At 37.9% G+C, this 24,901-nt stretch overlaps 1 protein-coding gene and 1 long non-coding RNA gene across 5 annotated transcripts in view; one reads left to right on the top strand and one right to left on the bottom strand.

Annotated features, from left to right (window-relative positions):
• LOC149149383 (uncharacterized) overlaps positions 1 to 24,901 on the top strand; it is a 386,921-nt gene that overhangs the window by 209,348 nt on the left and 152,672 nt on the right. The window contains exons 4-5 of one of the 3 annotated variants that reach the window (XR_016262612.1): positions 9,314 to 9,388; positions 16,808 to 16,977. The exons of the other annotated variants lie outside the window; for them this stretch is intronic. This is a non-coding gene — a long non-coding RNA (uncharacterized LOC149149383). Of the gene's footprint in view, positions 1 to 9,313; positions 9,389 to 16,807; positions 16,978 to 24,901 lie in introns of those variants that run through there. 3 annotated transcript variants of the gene reach the window in all.
• The window catches only part of LOC149149386 (uncharacterized), a 53,543-nt gene that overhangs the window by 7,136 nt on the left and 21,506 nt on the right, over positions 1 to 24,901 (bottom strand). Inside the window, exon 3 of one of the 2 annotated variants that reach the window (XM_089439868.1) lies at positions 9,414 to 10,411. The exons of the other annotated variant lie outside the window; for it this stretch is intronic. The gene's annotated coding sequence lies outside the window, so the exon portion shown is untranslated. Of the gene's footprint in view, positions 1 to 9,413; positions 10,412 to 24,901 lie in introns of those variants that run through there. 2 annotated transcript variants of the gene reach the window in all.

Below are 24,901 nucleotides of genomic sequence, written 5' to 3'. Positions count from 1 at the left end.
TTCTGAATTAATTGTATAAGATCAACTAAACATTTACTTCCTGTGCTAACAGGTAATGCTTCATATTTATTTTCACTATCAAGAATAGGAAGCATAAAATCCCACATTCCATTTAACTCAGTTATTTGTTCATCTTGGGATTCATCAGTAGAAAATGTTGCTTCTTCCTCATCTCCATCATTAGTTTTTGCATTAGAGATCCTGTTTGGAGGTTGTGTATTAGGTGGTTAATTTATTTTGAATGGTCTAAAAGGTTTTTTGGAAGAGGATTTAGCTAATTGTTTTTTGATCTCTACCATCTCGTTAGAAAAAGTTTTATGGACTTGTTGTAAGCGTTCAAGATCAAAGGGATCGTTAGTGTTTTCTTTTTAGCTTCATCCTTAAATGTAGCTATTTTTAATTTTCTGTGTTCCTGATCTTTTTTCTTTTCTAGTGCATTTATCCCCTTCTCTACAGACATAACTTCTTTCAAGTTATCTACCAAGGTATTTTTGTTAGCTCTATCTACGAAAATTCCTATTTTAGAAGGAAGAGATGAAATATACCATTTAGTTTGTACATTGACACCAAGTATAAAAGTAATTGGGATTTTATTTAACAATTTGTTAAAACTAGAATTGAAATCTTTTATCTTTTGCCCTAAATTTGTTTTTAAATTGGAAAGGTCATTGATAAGAGATGTGGTTGAGCGATCATCACCAAATTTGATCAAAAATTGTTCTTCAAAAATATCCCAACTAGTAATAGAATTGGTTGGTAATGAAAAGTACCAAGACCTTGCTAATCCTGTAAGAGTGTATGGGAATAATCTAACAAAAACATCTTCTTCATATACCCCATTAAGATTAATGGCTAACTTATAATTATGAAGGTTCTCTTCAACAGGTAATCCATCATCAAGATTGAATTTGGGAAGCCATCTTTCAAGATGTTTTAGTAGAGGATCTGGAAGTTGTAGGAGATTCAGAGGGAGAATGACTCTTGTAATGGCCTTTTGTTTTTGGATTGGACTTAATTTTCATTCATAGTCTGCGTGCCCTCCTTATCGCACCAAAAAGTGTTGAGGCCTTGAAAATCGTTGCTTCAACATAGGGGGAAAACCACCCGGTCCGGACCTTAAGACAACTTCTTTTCGGTTCAGGTAGTGGCTCTAATTGGATTGTATGTGTTATAGACATATTTGGGCACTGCAACCCCAATCACATACGTCGATAAACCAAGGGCTCTCAAACCCCTAAAAGTGTTGTTTCAAACCCTAAAGGATGAAGGTCAACTGATTACATCATTTCCCAGAAGTTCTCCTTGAAAAACTACTCAGAACTGGTCAAAACTGAACCATACAACCTGCTCCATGCTGAGGGTGTGATGCATCTCACTTGTTACACACAAGGGGTGCGATGCATACTTAAAAACCCTTCTATAGGGTGTGATGAGCGAGAGCAGACAAATGGTAGAGGGAGTTGGCTAGGTGGAAACTCAGAGAATACTCTAGAAACTGCTCATATGACACTTGACTCTCTGAATTCACCCAAGGATGAGTAAGAGATCATGAAATCTCCAAGTGGAACCAAGAACTATCAGTGAAATGATACTAATGAAAATCCCAGAAGCTGACTCACCCCCTGCAAATATTTATATATGGATCCCTCATCCTAGAGATCCAAGGGCTGGAATTTTGTATTTTGTAAGGAAGTGTTGTTGGTTTCTCTTTGAGATATTGTATTGTTGGGTGATCTAGCTTTTCATGAGGTGAAGAGGGCTTTCATGTTGGGAGGATGGCACTGGATCAGACAGCTGGGTTGTAATCCTCTCTTCTACTTCTATCAATAAAGTTATTTGAGTTTTCCTCCATATACTTGTGTATTTCTGAATCTTGTATTTATGTATGCATTTGTATGGTTAATGTACATCTGATTCTACATTGTTTATGGTATTTTAGATCTCTATGCATTGATGGTATTTTGCTGCTTTGTCTCTACATGTGTTCTTTGAAGTGGGACAAGGGCTGGAATTTTGTATTTTGTAAGGAAGTGTTGTTGGTTTCTCTTTGAGATATTGTATTGTTGGGTGATCTAGCTTTTCATGAGGTGAAGAGGGCTTTCATGTTGGGAGGATGGCACTGGATCAGACAGCTGGGTTGTAATCCTCTCTTCTACTTCTATCAATAAAGTTATTTGAGTTTTCCTCCATATACTTGTGTATTTCTGAATCTTGTATTTATGTATGCATTTGTATGGTTAATGTACATCTGATTCTACATTGTTTATGGTATTTTAGATCTCTATGCATTGATGGTATTTTGCTGCTTTGTCTCTACATGTGTTCTTTGAAGTGGGACAAGTTAGAAAGGAGTGGTGAAGCTCTATCAAAGGAGAGAGGAAAAGAGCAAGGAGCCAAGTGAAAGACTAAGGTTGGTTCTCTCTGCTTCTCTCTTATCATCTCCCGTAAAGGAAAACACAAGTTACTTTGAATTGTATGTTTCTAAGATAGCTACCCGTCTTAGTGGGACTAGCAAATTTGAATAGACACTAGTTTTCCTGGAAACAAAATGGCGACTCCACTGGGAAGCGAATAGTTTGTTTGTTTGTTACTGCTGTTTGCTTTATAAACTACAGACGGAGCCTTAAATTAAGCCAGCTAGCCTTCGAACTTCTTTTGCTATGCAACTGCAAAGTAGATCAACGCTGCTTCAATCAATCTCTGGGTTGGTTTATGAACTGAACATTTGACTTGCAAACATCCTAAGTGCCCTGGTGGTAGCTCAATAACCTCATTAGATCATACCTCTATACTTTGTGTTTACTGTCCATCATAAGCTCAGCCTAAATCCCTGAACTTAGCTGCAAACTGTGCGTGAAAACCAAGCTCAGTCTCGTCCCTAGACCATCGCACTGTCTCTCATTGGCATTCTGGATGCATAGCACCTCCCGTGTGTTGTAGGTGAGATGCATCCCTATTTCCCTTAAGGACAGGTGCGATGATTGAATGAGACTGTTTCTCTCTCCATATTTTGGTTTTTTCTTCATTGTTTCAGCGCTACTTAGTATTTTTGTTGCTTATGATCAGTATATCATTGTTGAAGCCTTCTTCCTTCACAATATTCAGCCTCCATTGATAAGGAATTGTTTTTTATGTATTTTTTGTAATTTACAGTCCTCCTTTGCAAATAGTAGCTTAATCGAACTGTCATCTTTTGATTCGAAAGTGTCGCAACTATCGTTGTGAGTCAAGAAAAAGAGTGTCGTAAAGTCTTCCTCTTTTAGATAGTTGATTGTACTTTTGCCATTGTATTTGATTTGAATTGTCAATTCTTTGAAGTGTCGAAAGCAGTTTCCCATTCGAAATTGAAAGTGTCGTCTTAGTCTTCCTTTCATTTTGAAAAGAAATTGTTAAATTGTCGCTTTGAAGAAAAGTAGTTCAGATCATTACTTAGTTTTATTTTTGGCATTCTCACATTAAGGAAACGGAAAAACAAATACATGCATGTGCATTTGCATTTAGACTGCATGAGGAAATTGATTTAGGAAAAGTGCATTTAGTGTGTGCTATCTTCTCTATGTTGAAAGAATTGTATTTTTCTTTCCTTAGTAGCTAGGATTTTCATTGCTAAAAGAAAATAAACGACTGTTTATCATTTTAGATTGCATATTTAGGAATTGTACATCTACATCACGCGGTGAACCTTGAAAGGCAAACTTCTTAAGAAATATCAACTGTAAAATAAACCTCAATGAACATAAAAATGCTTTGGAACCTAACGCACAACATCTAGAAGTCTAGGCTAGAGACGTATTCCGGCGTCGTAAAGCCTGGTAATTATCGTTTTCATCGTAGGTTGGGTGATTCCTCCTCTTTGATGCGACAAGTTCCGGTACGGACTTGTGCTCCCACGTACCGTCGAGTATATATTGGGAGACCACAATAGGCATATATCCTTTATCTTTAGGAAGCCGTTTCTGCCACCCTATCGATCGCAATGCACTGAACACAACATTCGGGAAGATTGACTGCCGTACGTAAAGTCCTCAATAATTTCTCTATAATTTACCACCGAGGTGTATATTGCAGTTTTGCGATTGGTGTGGTAATCCCTCTGTCTAGATTTCCAGAGTAGTCACTTTTGTTCCTTTTCGACTCCTTAAAAGAAAAGGTCCATCTGAGCACTTGTCACATCAGGCTCATTAAAAATCGAAGGCGACTATAGTCATCTTTAGCTTTTTCTCGACTCTTAAAAGTTGAAAAAGCAAGTTGTGTCAAAGCATCATAAAATTCATTTAATTCGGAATAACATCATTGTCCCCTCGTTGGTCTTAGGTTGAGATAATGGATTCCACCAATCAAGGATTTCCCCTTGGGGGGGATCCTAGTCCTTTCTCTTCTTTGGGAGATATTGGTGCTCCATACATGGCTACATTGTCCCTTCTAGGATCACAATTGGCCTGCCAGTTTGGCTATTCTCGACTTCTGTCGTTCAAAGCACCGTAATTCCTCAGTAATCAAATCAGCAACCAGATGATATTGGAGTTGCTCCCCCACCTTCTACTTCGTTTGTTTCTCCTTCTCCTTCTTCCTCTTCGCTTGGTGAAACTAGTGATACTAAAAACCAAGTAGCTGAGAAGAAGAAGAAAGGGAAGGAGAAGAAGAAGAAGAAGCCAGCCGCGCAAGGGGGCAACCATGCATCGTCTAGCGAAAATCCACACACTGCACCTTCCAAACCAAAATCTCCATGTGTTATTTGCAAAGGAAACCACTATCATCGAGATTGTCCTTGCATCCCGTGGATCTTGAGAGACTGGTCTCCCCACTTGCACAATCCAGTGTCTTCAACCTCTGTCGATCATGTTGAGAATACACCATCAACTAGTGAAAATGAAGTCAATGGACAAAAAGGAAGATCTAAATTTCCTTGTAGGTTGTGTCAAGGCAATCATGCCTTCCACTGTTGTCCTTTTCTGGACGAAGCTAAAAGATTGTTGGATAACCGTACTGCTTCACCGCAGCGACTTCCACCTAGATACAAGAAACTCTTGCCAAGTCCATCGCTAGTTGAAAATCCGACTAACATACCTCTGTTGTCGGTCGAAACGCCTATCATTGAAGATAAACCCTCTAAGTCCACACCGAACCAAATTCAGCAGGTCGAGACGGTAGCCGACCCAGTCTTTTCTTCAGAAGGTCCACCTTCAGATGATACAGTCTCCAAAGAGAATGAGAACAACACCGTTCAAATTCTTTTTGTTAACACAGAGTCTAATGAACATGGGGGCAATCTACCCGTTCCTTTACCACAGGAGGGAAGTTCCCCACTTCAAGAGATTCATCCGGCCATTTATTCAGTCCCTCCTCCAAGCAATCTAGTCGTTTCCTTTGATTGGAATCTACTAGTGGGACCCCACCTTCCATCTAATGTACCATTCCGAATCATAGTACAAGCTTACAGAATGATCATGGCTGGAACTATCATAGATGAAGGGGCTTCCGTGAGTATCCTTTCCTCAACTGCTTGGAAAGCGCTTGGTTCACCATCGCTTCTGCCTGAGATTCAAAATTTGTCAGGCTTCAATAAAGGAACCTGTCGAATGTTAGGGATCCTTCCAAATTTTCCTATAACTTTGAGAAGGAAAACTGTTCATTTGAATGTGATGGTAGTCCAAGGGCCACTAGATTACAATCTACTCCTTGGGTGTGACTACATTTACAACATGGGAGCTATTGTTTCCTCACTCTTTCGGGTGATGTGTTTCCCATATGAAGGCAGAATGGTACAACTTGTTGACCAACTTTCATTCCCTGGTTCAAACATGGCTACTAGTCAAATGCCATCCCTGAATGGTCTCTTTGCACAAGGAATGTCTCATCAACCTCCAGTCCGTCCACCTAATGACTGCGAGTGATTCGGTGAATGTGACGAAACCCAGGGGGCATGCACCTTGATCTGCTTCGGCAGGAGAACCCAGATAAAAGATAGATTTCCTCGTAGGATATATGACCAATCTGACACACCCGTCTATTTAGGATATGGGATCAGTCTGGAAAAAGATTTCCTTGTCGTAGGTTATATGATTGGTTTGACACACCCGTCTGTATAGGATATGGGATCAATTCGAAACAAGATCTCCTCGAAGGTTATGTGATTGGAAGCTCACACCATTCACCTTTGTCTATTTCGATGGACAAATCCAAGGAAGTGTTTTGTCTTCTACGCGGACGAAACAATCTTGTTTTAATGCAAGGAATTCCATATGGTAACTTGGAAACTCTACTTTTCTTTATACCTGGGGGCATGCAAACCTTTTTTACGCAAGTGAAAAGCAACCAATGTAACTCTAACCCCGTAGCATTTTACTAACTTCAACTGCTTAGGTTAGGTGATTGGTCTGATCCACCATTCACCTTTGTCGGTAACTCGGCAAAGCAAAGGAAATGTTTTGTACGAAACTACCCTACCTAACCTCAGTAGTTCATTAACCTCAGTATAGTAATTGGTCGTTCCTAGCTTGCATACAAAAGGCTCCTAAGCAAAGTTTCGCATGGGGCAAGCTCACTAAAAATGAACCTACTAATAAGAGACATCTTTAAAAGATGACTGGGACGAGCAATGTTTCCGCAAAGTTCAAGCTCGTTAAAAAATAAACCTAGCACTGAGCACATTTTGGCACAAGGTTCAAGCTCATTAAAAAATAAACCCACCTTTCGGTAAATAACCTTTGTGATCGCATTACTATCAGCCTTTTGAGCCTTGGTCGTGTTCTTACCATCACCTCCACTCTTTTAGCCGATCATACGCCTCCACTTGATTGTTTACCATTTTGAGGAATAGCTGCGACGAGTGATTCTGTTAGCCACCTTCTTTACACTCTTGTGCTTGAAAAGTTCCAAACTTACCTGGAACCAGTTGCTACTCGAAAACATCACTCGTTCCTAAAAAACGAGTCTCTTTTAAGCTCTTTTTAGACTCGTAAAATATGAAAAGATTGCCGAGCTACTGGCCTTTCCAGCTTGTTAAAGTAAATGGAAGCGCCATCCCTCCTCTATATTTTAATCTTTTTGGTCCTGAGGGATCATTACACAAAAAGATCGAGCGCTTGTCTTGTTCGGCTCGTTAAAACTATCGATAAGTCATTCTTTCGTATTATTTTATACTTTTTCGGACTTAAGGGATTATACCACGAAAAAGGACTACTGGAGTTTCCTTTCCATCTCTTTTCAAACTCTCTAAACATGAAAAGGACCGAGTTATCTTTGTCTTTAAACTCATTAAAACAATAGCGGCAAACTTGTCCATCCAGGCAAGAGCGAGTGTCACTATCGCTAGGCTCACTAAAACATGGTGACAGGTTTGCCCGAAGGGCAAATTATAGAACAAGCATATGTTATCCTCCTAAAGCGTGACAAAAATAAAGAGGTACTGGTCAACAATGACTGGTGAAAAAGGGAAGAAAACTTGAAGAACTTCATTGGTAGCAAGTCGCTCTTGAACATGCCACTTTCACTCCATCGCCATGATTGAGTCGGGTTGGGTTATTCCATTCACCGGTCATATCACCATTGGTCCTCCGTACCATCCATTTTTGGGGTTAAAGCTACACTTCCATTTCAGTGTCACTGATATGTTCAAGAGAAGCCGCTCAGAGAATTCACCAACCCAACTAACGCCTCATCCACTAGAATACCTTCACGCTCCATTCTTTCATGACCGCCACCCTGAACCTTGTATCATCAGATCATTTTCACCTCCACAAAATCATTTGCTCCGTTTCGTGTCGTAAATGTGGGATTCATTAAGGCCCTCCTACGACGGGTAACTTCTTGTTGACATCAGCTCATTATCCGAGAAGTTGACTTAGGAATAACCCTTTCAGTACTTTGAAGCTTGCATGCCTCAATTTCAAGTTTCTCACTTCCGGCGACAGGTTTACATCAATGGCCTTCGACCGAAAGATTTTGCGTGGTGTTTGACATCGACTCATGTATTCACACCATGTGAATTGTACTGCAGTACTTTGAGGGTCATTATCATTATAGGTGATTCCTCTCGTGCCTGTTAACAACTTACATCATTGGTTGGTAATCAGGCGATGTCTTTCCATGTTCGACTTCAGAACATCTTTTCACATGGATCGACTTGTACATTGGGCGAAGATAGAATGAGTTTGAAGACCCCGGATCTAGTTTCATCCATCCAGGTTGTGATATATTCAAGAAAATAAAGACATCAAATGTACTCCATAGCTGCACAGATAATCATTCAAGCTAAGGGATGATGGCTCTACCAAAATCATCAATCTGCCACAGAGATGGTTGTCTGTCCGATGTACATGAAAATGAATTTATAAATCTGAGCATGGGAATGTTCACCTCAGCTAGATCATGAAAATAATGTATTGTATTGTATCTTATTACAGGTCACTTTCCAGTTCAAAAAACCTCGAATCCTCAAGATAAAGCATTTCACCCGACATAAGAAGATTTACGACCTCATGCTTTAGGGGGCAACTATTATAGACATATTTGGGCACTGCAACCCCAATCACATATGTTGATAAACCAAGGGCTGTCAAACCCCTAGAAGTGTTGTTTCAAACCCTAAAGTATCAAGGTCAACTGATTACATCATTTCCCAGAAGTTCTCCCTGAAAAACTACTTAGAACTGGTCAAAACAAGACCATATAGACTGCTCCATGCTAAGGGTGCGATGCATCTCACCTGTTACACACAAGGGGTGTGATGCATACTGAAAAGCCCTTTTGTAGGGTGCGATGAGCGAGAGCAGACATATGGCAGAGGCAGTTGGCTAGGTGGAAACTCAGAGAATCTTCTAGAAACTGCTCATATGACACTTGCCTCTCTGAATTCGTCCAGGGATGAGTGAGAGATCATGAAATCTCCAAGTGGAACCAAGAACTATCAATGAAATGACACTAATCAAAATCCCAAAAGCTGACTCACCCCCCTGAAAATATCTATATATGGATCCCTCATCCTAGAGATCCAGGGGTTGGAATTTTGTATTTTGTAAGGAAGTGCTGTTGGTTTCTCTTTGAGACATTGTATTGTTGGGTGATCTAGCTTTTCATGAGGTGAAGAGGGCTTTCATGCTGGGAGGATGGCGCTGGATCAAACAGCTGGGTTGTAATCCTCTCTTCTACTTCTATCAATAAAGTTATTTGAGTTTTCCTCCATATACTTGTGTATTTCTGAATCTTGTATTTATGTATGCATTTGTATGGTTAATGTACATTTGATTCTACATTGTTTATGGTATTTTAGATCTCTATGCTTTGATGGTATTTTGCTGCTTTGCCTCTATAGGTGTTCTTTGAAAGGAGTGGTGAAGCTCTATCAAAGGAGAGAGGAAACAAGCAAGGAGCCAAGCGAAAGACTAAGGTTGGTGCTCTCTGCTTCTCTCTTATCTATCTCCCATAAAGGAAAACACAAGTTACTTTGAATTGTTTGTTTCTAAGATAGCCCGCATCTTAGTGGGACTAGCAGATTTGAATAGACACTAGTTTTCCCGGAAACAGTATGGGACCAGTTTCCCAATGAAAGGTGATTGAATGAGTGTTGAATTCTTATAGTTAAGTGAAATGGATGGATTTGCAGTAATGAATTAAATGGAAAAATATGTTTTAATCTACTCTATAACCTAGGATTGCTTAACTTTTATCTAGATGCGATCTATAATGATTTTCCTTAGTAAATGACAATATAGATTGCTCAAACACCAATGGAAATGAAACTATTTCAAGATGATTAGTTTGATTAAGTAGTTAACCAAAATAATGTGTAAACTCATATCGCATTTAGAATATCACAACAAATTTCTTAACATGTACAAAAATATCAATGGCAACATGATCAGTAGTGAATACATGTAACATTGTTCTTTAAATATCAAGTAATAAGCAATTTGAAAAGATAAATTTACTATTTATGTATGAACAAAACAGAGGTACAATGATAGAAATACCATATGCACTTCACTCAGCTCATAAAAGAAATAGCAGCAGTTTAGTCCTTCTCACAAAGATGATTTCGGGAGTACAGTAGTGCAACTTCTCAAAATTCTTTATGAAAATTTGAAAAACAATGTTCTAGTCATTCTATTGAGAAAAGTATGAAAGTAAAATTGTGCGAGCTTTCGTAAGACTTTCTTCATAAAATTTAGGACCCTTATTTCCTACAGCAGCTAAGCTTAAATAGAAGAAAACAACTCTAATCTATTGTGCAGAGCGTTGAGGGCATTAAATAGATCCCTTCAACAATGCTTAAAGGAAAACAATATTTTGGTAGAAGTTTCTGAAAATGATTTCTTGTCATCATTAGCTTCATTTGTTCCATCAAATTCTTTCTATGTTTGTTTGAACTGATTTTCCACTGCCATCACAACTTTATTTCTTTGTTATGAACCTGAACATGGCAAACAAGAATTGATAAGATAAACATAAATGAGATGATAAACGAATTTTATTTAAAACAAATCACTTTTGTAGGAAATTAGAAAAACGTAGAGCATAATAAATTTGACATTAACATCATGGAGATGAATGCAGAGTGAGGAGGTGGAGCTTTACGGCTTATTGCAATCGGAATTCAGAGTTTTGGGGCAGATCATAAAACATTTGAAATCGAAATAGAATCAGGGAAAAACTTCAGAGCAATCGCAATTGGTTTAGATCAGGAGTATTTCATATAAAATCCAAAAGGTGCCTTTTCAAATAAAATCGCAATCACAATCAGAATGGGCAAGAGACAGGGAAACAATGTTCTTCTGTTATTCGTGATAGCTGTAGATGTGGGGTGTGTATGAATTGGAATGAATAATCTCGTCAAGTCTGGGCCTTATCGCATATTGCAAATCGGCTCGGGTGAAGTGTTTATTATAAACCATTCCCCTTTAAATCTTGCAATTGCAAGATCCTGGGGTGACGTCAGGGATGATGTTACTATGACATGGCGACTGACAAGTGACATGGAAAGTGACGTGTTGATGATGTGGATCTGACGTCATTGTTGACATCATATCGCAATTAGCGTTAGGATGAGGCATGAATTTTTTAGAATTTTGCGATTGTGATATAGGCCCCGGACGGGATATAAATATAAATCACACTGTATAATCCCAGCGGGTCTGAGCCTTATCTCATATCGCAATCGGCAAAGGCAATGGTTCTTGTGATAGCTCCGGACGCAGGGTTTTAATGAAGTGAAGTTGATAATCCTTGCGGGTCTAGTCATATCACATATTGTAATCGATAGTGTGTAGCAGGAAGAACCTTTAGACTCTTGGGCACTCTGATAGCTCCGGACGCAGGGTTTAAATGAAATTGATTTTATAATCCCACGGGTCTAGGCTTAATCGCATATCGCAATCGGTTGTGGGTATGGACTTAAGCTTTTTTTAGAACCTGCGGTAGTCATCAAAAGGGGGTTTATAAATTGTAATGGATTTTACCGTCGTGTTCGGGACTTATATCGCAATAGAAATGGCGGAGTGGTCTTGAGCCTTATGAAACTTGTAGTGCGGGGTATGGATGTAATGCGGGGAAGCGGGATGAGTCGGAGTTTGTTAAGATTTGAACTTTAGGGGAATAAAACTCCGATTTATTTTGTTTAGATAACCCATATTTTTAAATACTTAAGGTTTTTGAATCTTAAGTAAAGTTTGTGTCTCGGGAGCTATTTAATTTAGTTTTTTTTGGATAATCAAAGTTTAATATTTGGGTTTTAATTAAAAAGCCTAAGTATTAAACTTTAATTATAAGATTTTTTGAGATGAAGGGTCCCTATTTTAATATGATAAATTTCATAGGAATTTATAATACATTAAAATGGGGATTGTCCAATAGTACAAAAGAACTGCGCAAACCCTCTGGGGTTTCGAACTACTGCCTCTTGCAACTTTTCAATCTCTCTCTTCTATTGGGTACTCTGGCACTGCTCTTCTTTTTCTACCTCCAACTTTGATACCATGTGAAAATTCCTAAAGCAGAAATCCTACTACAACAATTGATCATATTTCTCCTACTTGTTATATTTACATGAACAAGTTATTTGTTGTTTCCTACGACAAATATTGAAATACATACACTGTAGTGTTCAATTAATTCATTTATATGCGGATACAAGAGACTGAGCAAGAAATAAAATACAACACAATAACACCATTATTTTTGGACAAATGTCCCCGAAAAAACCCAATGCGGGAAAACCAGTGCAACAGATCTGAGGGTTTTTTATTATTAAGCAGTAGAAAATTTTGAATACATATCTAAATACCTCATGGATTATTCAGTTATAGAGAGATAAATACTGGCACAAAGATTTGTGAGATTACCTCACACAATCACTGAGAAAAATTCCTGGCTGATTCGGTCACTTGATGAGGTGCCTCTAGCAAGCCTTGCGCTGCCTCTGTGCAGTCCTCACACGGTCCCTATGTCAACAACTCTAGACATTGCGTCACCCAGCCACCTAATTGATTTGTTGTGTGGAGTCACTGCTCTCAGCCTCCTGGTCTTACTCCCTGGCTCTCGGCTTCTGACTAACTCTGCTGCAAAATTTAGAACTCTCTCTCACCCTCTGCATCGCCTCTATGTGGCCCTGCGTTAGCGTCTACGTGAGATCTGATGGATCACTCTCTGCCTCTCTGTGCTAATGATTCTTCGACTGAGAAAATCTTTCTCTCTCCAGATTCTATCTCTGCCCCTCAACCGCAAGAAATATACTCGATCATAGCTTCCTCCTCAGAACTTCTCATTTCATAAATTCGATCTCTTGATCTCTCGTCATGTCTTCCAAATGACCCTCAAGCTTCCTTAAATAATCTTCTCGTTGACATTCAAAAACCCAGATTAAAAGCTAATCAACGACTAATATCATTTTACCTTGATCCTCATCTTCTTCTAGAAGTTGACCCACAATTAGATTAATACCCATTAATATTTTCAATTTCCTAGGTTTAGACTTAATGTCCCCTTAAAAATAATTAAAATAATTAATTATTTTAATAAAACTGTCTCAAGGTGGAATTTTCCAAAACACTTTATGGGTTCTTTGGAATACATGTTCCCAAGCCTCCCTGCAAAATTAGAGAATAATAGCACATCCAATGCTACCATAAATCAACAATAAATAGACATATAAAACCTGGTTTGGTTACCCTTAGGAGGGTTCTTGGAATTAGTCGCATGGATCTTTAACTGTTGAGCCAACAAATCTGACCAGTTGAATGGTTTCCCTTCATTCACAAATTGATGCAGCAAGAATTCCCAACCCTCGGGAAAAGTCTTAATACTCTTTTGACGATAGATCTAGCAACATAGAACTATCGAGTACTAGTATGGTTTTCTAAGATATTTGGTCTTGTAAGTGTTGCTAGGTCTCTCACAGAATTTGGATGGCTCTTTCACCCAACCTTTGATAACATCCTTAGTTCTCAAGTAACTAGTGATTGTTTAGAAGTGAGAATCCATGTAGACTTATGGCAAAGGTAAGTGATACACAAGCTGAAAATCATGTGCAATGAATGAGGAAATCCTTTTTCCACTAGCATTGTTGAGGATCATGCTCTTTGCATCAATATGCGACAGGTTCCACTTCATAATGTTTGTGCAAGGGAAAACCAGATACTTGCATGCAATCTTATGCAATCCTGACTTTTGGACATTGATATAAACTTGTTTGTCTTCAAGATCTACTTTGTAACTAGTTGTCATGAATGCATCCTTCACTGAGTGCCATGTTATTTCTAAATCTTTCTCGATGAACAATATAGTGTCTGACATAACTAGCATGGTGACAAGGGTACCCTCAACTATTTCACCGGTGTTTCTTTCTGTGGTGTCTTTTGAGGTTGATCTCTTCGATGCCATGGTGAAAGCAACTGATAGAAAAGAGATGAGCTCAAAAATCTACAGTACCTATATGATAAGATTCACATATGGAAAACACAAATTAGCTCAAGAAAAACAATCTATTTAGTAAGATCAAGGCAGCAACTCAGACATTGAAGGGAAATATTGCACAATTTTTAGACTGAGTGTGAGAGACTAGACTCATGAACAACGCATTACATAATCTCAACACACAAGGTGATAGCTAGAGGCTTGAGACTGCGCAATGTGCAGTCTCAGTTGGGCAGGTTGAAGGAAGATATTGCACATTGCGGAGTCTCAATGGCCAAAGATGAGGGTTGAGTCCTGGAACTGCGCAATGTGCATTTGGGCAAGCCAGTGCCTGTAGATTGTGTAGTCTCAAAGGCCAAGCTCAAGGCTCGTGTCTTGAGAATGTGAATTGCGCAGTTGTGATGGGAAATTGCTCGCTAAGATTACACAAATCTACCCGGGAAGGAGAGAGAAAATGACATATTTGAGTGTCGGGGTAGGAAGGAATGTAGATCAGTCTAAGGGGAAGTTAGATCAATGGAAACCAAGTGCCAAAAATAAACATGCAAAAGGAAAAAACAAACATACATAAAATGACACAACAACGACAACTACTAGTGGGAAAAAGGCAAAAATTCAATGCGACACTTAGAAATGTGAATGACGGACTGAACCAACACATGTACAAGCTAATAATAGTTAAAATGCTAGCTACTATGAAAACAAATAGGCAAAATAGCACTCATACAAATAAAAGTGACTAAAGCAACAAAAAAAGGACAAAAAACGACACACGCAAAACTTAATAGGAAAAGCGTTGAAAACTTAACCGAAAGTTCCTTGATCTCATTGGGAAGGCTAAAGATCCAAGATCGAATGTGAAAATGAGCTCTAGAGATGTCTATTATAAGATCTAGTCAAGTTAGGGTTTATGTCATGCATGGCTAGAATCAAGGAAAAAGTGACACTTGTCTTAAAATCCAAATTAGCGACTTAGTGCCACTTATCGAACATTAATTATGGAATCCCTATTTTCTAGGGATGAAAACTCAACTTTTTCCGGGAAACTTCCCATTCACACTGACAGGAAGGGCTACGTAATCAAGGGACTGCGCAATTCCTTGCCTCAGTGCATTTCACAGTTTTTGGCTGGAGGAGGACGCTTACTGCACTTTCTAAGTTCAGTGACTACCTACCCTGCAAGATTACAGAGTTGTGATCCTTAGGGCCTAGCGTAGTTTCCAGAGACAGTGGACTACACAATTCTAAGAGGGAAGGCAGGCAGGGAATGCAAGATCAGGGTAGGAAAGGGTTTGTGTTTGAAATTGCTAAGGTCAAAATAACTCATCACAAGCATTGGATGCACATAATACTTGACGACAATGAAAGATGGGTCCTTGTTGAAAGAAGGTAGGCTCCAAAATCAAGGCATGGGACAAATTTTGGAGGGGTGTTATGGCAACTACACCATCACCTTAACATTCGGCTAAGCTTATTAACTACGTTCTTAACTAGATTTTAACCCTTAGATTTAAACTAAGTACATTTTAATAATATTAAATTTTGATTATCCATATGATATTTATTATTTTAAATATATGTTTTCTATAATCCTTCTTATGAAATAAGTACAATTCTCACAATAATTAATATGGATTAAAGTAAAATTAAAAATAGGTAATTAATTAAATAATTTTCTTTTAAACATATTATATATTTTAATATATTTAATATTGTTGAGTTGAGGCTTTTGTGATCCATATCAGTATTGAGAAGAGTTTTCGTTGAAAATCACATCATAATTCATTTGTCGACGCGTTTCGATCCAACAAGTGTGGTTCATCGTCAAGACCATCGCAGTGGCCATTCCATGCAGGGATGTAATTGTTGAGTTGAGGCTTTTGTGATCCATATCAGTGTTGAGAAGAGTTTTTGCAAAAACACATCATAATCCATTTGCTCGAAACGCGTCAAAAAATGAATTATGATGTGATTTTCGCCAAAAACTCTTCTCAATATTTAATATTATAAAATATATCACAAATTCTTTTTAAATTTATATTCGACACTTTTAATGTTATAAATAAAGTATTAAAATTTCTCTTTATATTTAAAACATTATAATTATAATTTTATAAATTTACATATACCAATCTACTTTTATCTTAATTTTGGATATATGATTTTATCTTAATTTTAGATATATGAAGAAGGATTCAATTTCTCAAAGTGCAAACCTCTTTTTTTGCAACTCAAGAGATTTGATCTCTCTACAATTAATAAATACCAAATTAAAATGAACCTTAACAATTAATAAATACCAAATTAAAATGAACCTTAACACTATATATATATTCTTCATATTTTAAAATGAGAATATATTACATAAAAATACTAACACAACAAAAAAAGTTTAAAAATTACAACCTCTCTTCTAATCTAAAATATATAACTTTTATATTAATAACTTACTTTAATATTTTATTTATATTGATTTATATTATTTATTTTATGATCAAGAAAAACATATTAATTTATAAATGTGAACACTTTCACTTTACCTTGAGCCTGACAAGTAGATTAAATATTATAAATTTCCCTTTAAATTTAAGCACGCAAGGAATTTTCCACTTTACATGGGGAATGACCAGTCGAATTGATGGGGGCCCAGCCCACATGGTCCCACACTAGCCCAATCCTATGTGGACCTGCACTGATATTTTGATTTTGGATATGGTGTGATTGCAATTTATTTGTTAGGTGATTATTAATCAACCCACGGTACTGACTTGGTCTCTTCCCGCGACACCTGTTCTTCTCGAGATTACCAAACCCTAATTTCACTTTTCCCTTTTCACTGCCGGTTCGCGCCTATTCGGTCATTTTCACTCCGTCACTTTGCTCTCTGTGTTTTGCTCAGGTATTCGGCTCCGCCTCTGGTTCTTGTCCGACGTTCGGCACTGTGTCTTCAGGTAAGAGATTGTTCCTTGCTATATTTCATTCTCCTCTGCTCGAGCTGGTGCTGACTCTCGCAACCCCTCTGTGGTCAGGGTTTCACTTCGTTTCTGCGGCTTATGGGTTCGGTTCACTTCAGGTATGGCTATGCTCCTCAGCCATTCAATAGTTTTGCCAAGAATCCTCACAAAAAACAAAGTTAAAAAATCCAATAATACTTCAGAGCAGCCAAAAAAAGGGAGGAAATGGAATAAAGAGATTAGAGACGAAGTAGCAGCAAAATAAACAGCTACAGGTACCCAACAACCAATGGACTCTTTCTTGGCTAAACAAAAGGTAAGTAGGGAAAAGCAGAAGAGAAAATCGGGGCTCACCAAAAATAAGGTAAATAATGATTTTGGTCTCTTCTAACAGCAGGAGTTTGGGCTCTTCTCTAAAAACCAATGCAACTCGAGATATAATAAAGCAAGAACAGCCAGATATTTTCATGATCCAAGAAACCAAAATGACGAGTCAAGAATTCCAAAAATTGATGAAGAAACAAAAAGGGTTTGAAGGAATAGCGACAAACTTCATTGAAGCTTCAGGAAATATCGACACGATATAGAACAAAGGAAAGTGGGATCTCACTAGTAAAAAACTCAATAACTGATGGGTCAAAACTAATTTCAAAAATAAAACCACAGATGAAGAGTACACCTTGTTAAACATCTACGCTCCAAATCACTAAAGGGACAAAGCATTATGCTGGGAATCAATTAAAAAAGAGGTGGAAGAATGTCAAAAAAACAAGCTACTCTTAGGAGGCGATCTAAATTTAATTCGAAGCATTGAGAAAAAGATGGGAAGAAAGTATCTCAATGACCTGTCTAGAACAACTCTGGAAGAAATTATTGAAGCGCTCAAAAACTCCTGGACATTCCTCCATGTAATGTGAAATTTACTTGGAGCAATAAAAGAGTCTAAACTCAAAACATCAAAGAAAAATTAGATAGGATCTTAATTCAAGAAGGCATAGTTACAGGATTCTCAGCCATTAAGAGCAAGATTGTATACGCTACAGCCTCCGACTATAACCCTCTGCTTCTGATTCTAGACAAGCTGGAGAATTATGGTCTGACACCTTATAAATATACTAAAGATTAGAACAGCGAGGACAAGTTTCAATAAGATCATAAAAGACAGCTGAGAATACGATGTAATAGGTTCCCTCCACTTCGTTTGGAAATCCAAGTTAAAAAACTTGAGAGCAAAAATCAAAATCTGGGCAAGAGAGAATGCTTTAAAAGAGAGAAAAAAAAAAAAAAAACTTGAACACAAAAATCTGGAAAAATGGAGTCAAGAAAATGAAAAACAGCGAAAAAAAGGAGCAAAATCATGTTCAAAAAAAAAATACATATGGAACTTTATAAGCATAACATACAAGAGGAAGAAGTGATACAAACATCCAGGTGTCTGGTTAAAAGTGGGAGATAAAAATACTTCATTTTTTAACAATAATCTCATGCTAAGAAGAGAAGACAGCAAAATTAACAAAATTCAAACTGAAAGGAAGAAATTATGGGAGAAAGAAGAAATTAAAGAAGCAGCTCATAGATATTTTAAAACCCTCGTAACAACAGGAGATCAACCAACGCTAATTTCCTTCAGCAAGTTAATAATAAAATCAGTGATCAGCAAAACAATGAGCTGGAGAAGGAGGTGACAGAAGAGGCAATAAAAAAAGCAACGTGGAGCATAGATCCCGATAAAGCTCCCGGGCCAGATGGTTTCACCATCACTTTCTACATAACCCATTGGGACATTATAAAGAAAGATTTTGTAAGAATGGTTAAAAATGTTTTTAAAAAACACAAGATGCGAGAAAACACTAAAACCTCACATATGACGTTCATCCACAAGGAGCCAAATCCCCTTTCCTTTGACCGATTCCGACCCATCTCTTTATGGAATGCATCTTATAAAATCATTACAAAAATTCTAGCAAACAGACTGTAAAGATCCTACCCAGCCTCATCTCAGAAAACCAAGGTGGGTTTGTTTCTAATTGAAAGATAACGGACAATGTGATTCTTGTACAGGAAGCCATACATAGCAGTATTCAAAGAAATGAAAATGTTATGGTCATCAAGCTAGACATGGATAATGTCTTTGACAGAGTCAGTCATCAGTACTCAATGACAGCTCTGCAAAAGTTCGAAATCTCTATGAAGTTCATCAACATTATAATGGAATGCATCTCAAATCCATGGACTGCTCCGTTAATTAACGGAAAGCTCAGCTGTAACTTTCGCAGCACCAGAGGGTTGAAGCAAAAATGCCCTCTCCCATTTTCTCTACATCTTTATAGCTGAAACATTAAGTATACAGCTTGAAAGTCAAAAGAATGAAAGGAAAATAACAGGCATCAGCATAACTCGGGGGATTAAAAGAATCAACCATTCTCTCTTTACAGATGATACCTTCCTAATTGGAAGTGCCTCAAGCATCATTGCAAGAAAGTTCAAAAAATATTAAATGTCTTTCTTGCTGTCTCATGAGGGTTGCTCAATAACAAAAAATGTAAAATTTATACCTAAAATGTTTCACTAAATGTAATGCAAAGGATTTCCCAAATTATGGACAATCTAGTTCAACGGAGATGGGGACACTTTACCTACCTCAGGTTACCTTTGGCAAAGGAAGGGGTTAACGCTGAGGTGTGGAATAAACAGATAGAAAAGATGAAAGGGAAAATTCAAAGTTGTGGTTGATGTTGTTAAACCTAGCGAGTAGAAGTATTCTCATAAAGCTCTTCTCTCAGCCCTTCCTATTTATCAGTACGCTATAATTTTTTACTCTTGCCAGCACCCATAAACAAATGGAGCTAATCATGAAAGGATTTCTCCAGCAACGCAAGAAACAAGATTCAAAAAAATTCCCCCTTGTTCGTTGGGACCAAGTGACCCTCCCTTTTGAAAAATGAAGTATCTCCATCAGAATTCGGAGTCTGACCAAAAAAGCTCTAGGTTTCAAACTTGTATGGCGAATGCTTATCGAGAAAGGCAGTTGATGGATAAAGGCGCTTTTAAAAAAATAACTCTATGGCTAGCACTCAAAGATCCTCACTGAATTGGTCTCAGAGCGACCATGCACTCAAGCGTGGAAACTCACTAAAACAGTCATCCCTCAAATCAAAGACCAAATATCGAAGAGCCCGAAGAATGTGAAAGATACTGCTATATGGATAGAGAGAATTATGGGATATGCTCTATTGAATCAAAGCCAGCAATTTAGAGCCCTGAAAGTCTAGATGGATAACAAAAACATAACCTCTCTACGATATCTCAGATTGGGAACAAAACAGTGGTTCTGCTTGGAAGGATTTGCCCTTTCCAAAAAGATTGAAAAATCAGTGGGATCATATGAAAATCACTCTGGCTGGAGCTGCCCCTATAAACAAAAAGATCCAAGATAGCTATATTTGGAAACCTAGTGGAAGAAAGTTTACAGTGAAGTCCGAATATGTATTCCTTCAACCCAATAATAATCTTGAGAACTGTAATCTCAGGTCTGCAGTATGGAAGAATGAGTGTAGCCCAAAATTAAAATTCTTCGCATGGACTCTCTTAAAAAGTAAGATACTTACTGCGGAAAACCTTAAGAAAAAAGATATACAAGGTCCATCCATGTGTATTTTAAGCCAAAAAGAGGATGAAAGCAATCAGCATTTTTTCTTAAATTGTGTCATTACAAAGCACTACTCGCAGCAAGTTATAAGTTCCATGGAAATGAGCAGTGATATTTTTTATCAGCTCACAACCTTAAAGAAAAACTGGGAGAAAAACTATCCTTATACCAAACAAAACAAATATGTGATTCTTCGCATTTGGAAATGTCTCCCATCTGTTCTCTACTGAAAAATTTGGCTTGCAAAAAACAGCGTCATACTTAAAAATCAAAACCCTAATCTAGAACTCATTCTTACCAAAACTTGGGGGCTAGCGTAGACCCTGACTATAGAAGATGACCCTAAAGGGGCCAGTGACAGAGATGATTAGTGCCAACGCAGTGTTCAGTGTTGATCAAAACAACTGGCAGAATGAAGAAAATGAGTGGTATAACAAAATTCCTTTGGTGTGTTCTGTGAGAAAACAACTACCGGCAAAGACGGCTAAAAAACAAAAGCTGGAAGCTCAGGGGAAATGAATTGAAAATCAATAAGTGAATCAAAAATAAAAAAAATGCACTCTCAGATTTGATGGCACTTCTAAAATTAATCCTGGCAGAGCAAGAGCTGGAAGAATTATCAAAACTCTAATCTAGAACTCATTCTTACCAAAACTTGGGGGCTAACGTAGGCCCTGACTATAGAAGATGACCCAAAAGGGGCTAGTGACAAAGATTATTAGTGCCAACGGAGTGTTCATTGTTGATCAAAACAAGTGGCAGAATGAAGAAAAGGAGTGGTATAACAAAATTCCTTTGGTGTGTTCCGTGAGAAAACAACTGCCGACAAATACGAGTAAAAAACAAAGGCTGGAAGCTCGGGGAAATGAATTGGAAATCAATAAGTGAATCAAAAATAATAAAAAAATGCACTGTCAGATTTGATGGCACTTCTAAAATTAATCTTAGCAGAGCAAGAAATGGAGGAATTATATATGACCAAAAAAGAGAAGTCATCTCCTCCTATGAATGAGGATTTGGCAACATGTCAAACAATAAAGCAGAGACATAATTTGTATCTAGGCAAGTATATCCTTAGCAGACTCCAAGTCAAAGATCTAGTACTAATCAGAGATTCAGCACTAATCATTGTTGCAATGGAAATAAGGGAGAATTTACAAATCCATCTCCTCCTATGAATGGGGGTTTGATAACATGTCAAACAATAAAGTGGAGGCATATAATTTGTATCTAGGCACGTGTATCCTCAACAGACTCCAGGTCAAAGATCTAGTAGTAATCAGAGATTCAACAATAATCATTGAAATAAGGGAGAATTTACAAAACCATCTCCTCCTATGAATGGGGGTTTGATAACATGTCAAACTATAAAGCGGAGGCGTATAATTTGTATCTAGGTACGTGTATCCTCAGCAGAGTCCAGGTAAAAGATCCAGTAGTAATCAGAGATTCAGCAATAATCATTGTCGCAATGGAAATAAGGGAGAATTTACAAACCAAACTCTAAACAGAATCAAACAAGGAATTCTAGACAACACTAAACAGTGGATAAATATCAAAGATAAGCATGTTTTAAGAGCTTATAATCAAGACGTTGATTCCCTTCCCAACAAGGCAGTGAATCGGAAAGCTGGACAAGTAAAATAACTTCAAAATATATATCAAAATCGATCCCCTAAATTCACCTCCTTTGAACGGGATCAATTCTCATTGTTCCAAAAGTCAAATCAATCAAGTGGCTACATCTTTCCATAGGTATAAGAATCAAGTGATCGTCCAGCTCAGGTCTGACATCAGAATTCCAGATGATCTTCATAGAGCAGATTGGAAAATCTGCAGCAGAAAGAAGTATATGCACAAGTTCTCAGATTTGGAAAAATATGGGCCGAGAGATTCGCATAAGGTAGGCTTCAGTGAAATCAATAACATAATTGACTGCAGTGGTCAGAGCTACAATGATAATTGTGACAAAAATAAGCTAGAGAATGGTGCCCAGCGACACGAAAAGAGCGTGAACAACAAAACATTTAAGTAACGTTGGGCTAACAGGTTTCATAAGAGAAGCAGCTTTTGTGACATTAAATATAGAGATCGCACAAAGCGCGCATTCTCTCATTTCACTAAGTTTGGTGCGAACATCTTCGTTTACAGATTTTGTATCTGGCAATTTCTAAGTAGCGATCGCAGAACTAACTGTAGTGTTCTTCGCTGGAGGTGTCCAAAAAACTACTTCTCATTTTCCCTCCAACACGTTGGCAGAGGTATCGTTATCTCATTTCTCTGTTTTTGTTATTTTTATGTTAATTCTCAGCATATCACTCTAGTTCAGCTTGCGCTAAGTGTTTTTTAAGTTCTTTCAGCTGTAGTAATCTGCCCCATGCTGGTGCCTACATCCGTCTGCCTTCAAATTTTCCTGCATCCTCTCGATTTCTCATCCCCTCTAGCATACTGATACTTCCACGTTGTCTATTCTTTTCTCCCATTAGCCTCTTCTCCATCGGATATCTGCTCCAGCCAGCGTTCAGAGTAAATCTGCTTCCCAAGTACTTCTCGATATACAACAGACCTCTAATCAATAGAGATCTTACTGATATCACCTTCAAGATTTTCTCTCTTTGCCCTCTCCCCTTCAAAAGTCTTCAAGCTAAGCACCGAATCGAATACAAGAAGATAGTTTCCCTTGCTCCCATCATGTCAGTTAACCCTCTTGACCGAATCGAACTCAATAACAACTATGCTCTCTACAAGGCACGTTGCTTCATGATCGGACACTTCATATAATATTTCAATGAGCTCAAAGCTTTAGTGGAGTATAAAAACAAATCTAAAAAGAGGAAATTTGAGAAGCAGAAAACATAAATAGAAGGGTTAAAAGAGAAATGTCAACATCTGGAAGAAGCAATAAATTACAGCAAGACTTTGAACCAAAGTGAGCAATGTGAAGCCTCGACCAAGTTCAACGACAAAAAAGACAAGCATACAGACGATTCTGTCAATCAATTTTGTCAATTCAGGTGACCCATCAGTTAATTTGCCATGCAATGTAAATTTTGCTTTATATTAAGACAGTTTCTCCGACAATATACTTTGTATGTTTTCCAAATTTCCAGAAGCATAAATAATGACATAGAAACCGGGACTGCGTTCCCATTTTATTCCAAACCCACTGAACTACAATACATATAGAAGGTGGAGCTCAATGGTTTGAAACAAAATATGAACACAATCCCGTTTTCCAAGTCACTGTTCACGCTTCTTTAAATTTGAAAAATATACCAACTATATTGTCGGATGAATTGACTTAGTAAAAAACAAAATTTACATCGCTTGGATAGTTATCTAAAAGATCACCAAAATTGATTAACAAATTCATCTGGAAGCTGGTCTTTCTTGTCACTGAGCTTAGTCGAAGCTTCGTCTTGCTCGCTTTGGTTCAGAGTCCTGATGTATTTTACTGCTTCTTCCAAATGTTGGCATTTCTCTTTTAGCCCTTCAATCTCGGTTTTCTGCTTCTCGAATTTCTTCTTGTTGGATTTGTTTTCAGACTCCACTTCAACCTTAAGCTCATTGAAGTATTTGATAAAACGTCTGATCATGAAGCAATGCGCCTCATAGAAAACAAGGTTGCAATTGGTTTCGATCCGATCCAAAAATTACCAGACATGATGGGTGCAAGAGGGATTCTCTTCTTGTACTCAATTCGATGCTTACCCTGAGATCTTCTGACGATGTGAGAGCATAGAGCGAATGTTCTAAAGGTAATATCCGAAAAATTTCTATTGGTCAAAGATCTGCTATAAATTAGGTAGTGCTTAGGAAGAAAGTTTACTTCAAAAGCTAACTAGAGCAGATGCCCATGGGAGAGAAAACTAATGGGAAACAGAGAAACAGCGTGGAAGAATCAGTCTGTTATAAGAGACAAACTTTTGGCACTAAACAAGAGAAACAGAGTGGATGAGAAAATCTAGAGGCAAGTAGATGTACAAACCGACGTAGGACAAATTATCACCACCGAAAAAACTTGTAATGCCCTTAGCGAACGCTGAACCACAATGACAAGCCAGGAATTAGCATAAAAATAACAAAGACATATATGAGACAGCAATACCTATACCGACGTGCAGGAAAAGAGAAGCGAAGCTATTACTCCTTGAATAGGTCCTCCAGCAATGAACACTACAGCAAGTTCTGCGCGCGCTGCTGAGATATTGCCAAATGAGATATTGTGCGTTTTGTGCCATCTCTGGCCTTAAGATCACAAGAATTGTTTCTCTAATAAAACCTGTTAGCCCACTACTGCTTATATGTTTGCTTTTTCACTCTTTTCGTGTCGCTCGTCACCATTCTCTAATTTATTTCTGCCACAATTATCATTGCATCTCTGACCATT

Source organism: Pinus tabuliformis, chromosome 9 (genome assembly GCF_031772625.1).
Source record: "Pinus tabuliformis cultivar Carrire ecotype Pingquan chromosome 9, CPIR1, whole genome shotgun sequence".
NCBI classification, from domain to species: Eukaryota; Viridiplantae; Streptophyta; class Pinopsida; order Pinales; family Pinaceae; genus Pinus; species Pinus tabuliformis.
Note: the sequence above shows the minus strand (reverse complement) of the source record. Positions and strands in the feature narration are given on the sequence as shown.